Raw genomic sequence first — 261 nt, 5'->3', positions numbered from 1 at the left:
TCCCGTGGCCCCACCCCTGCACCCAGCCGGCCTCACCGGGGTGCCCCCCGCGCACACGGACGGGCACGATCGACTCTTCTTCTCTACTTCAGCACTGGGGCGTCAGCCAGGAACAGCCCCACGCACCCACCTCTGCAACTGCAGCCTTCCTGCTCTGCACGCCAAGCTGCCAGAGCCCCCGGGACCCCCGCGCCTGCCCGGCAGCCCCCCCAGCTCAGCCAGTGACCCCAGCAGCACTCCAGCACAGCCCATGGGCTCACC

The 261-nt window shown here is 71.3% G+C and overlaps 1 protein-coding gene across 1 annotated transcript in view; it reads right to left on the bottom strand.

Moving 5' to 3' along the window:
• The window catches only part of LOC103770727 (ras-specific guanine nucleotide-releasing factor 1-like), a gene marked incomplete at both ends in the record, with an annotated part of 5672 nt that overhangs the window by 3566 nt on the left and 1845 nt on the right, over positions 1 to 261 (bottom strand). The gene's annotated exons all lie outside the window — the stretch shown is intronic.

The sequence above is a fragment of the Merops nubicus genome, unplaced genomic scaffold (genome assembly GCF_000691845.1).
Source record: "Merops nubicus isolate BGI_N331 unplaced genomic scaffold, ASM69184v1 scaffold29013, whole genome shotgun sequence".
NCBI lineage: Eukaryota > Metazoa > Chordata > Aves > Coraciiformes > Meropidae > Merops > Merops nubicus.
The sequence above is the reverse complement of the archived record's forward strand: the minus strand, read 5'-3'. Positions and strand labels throughout refer to the sequence as shown.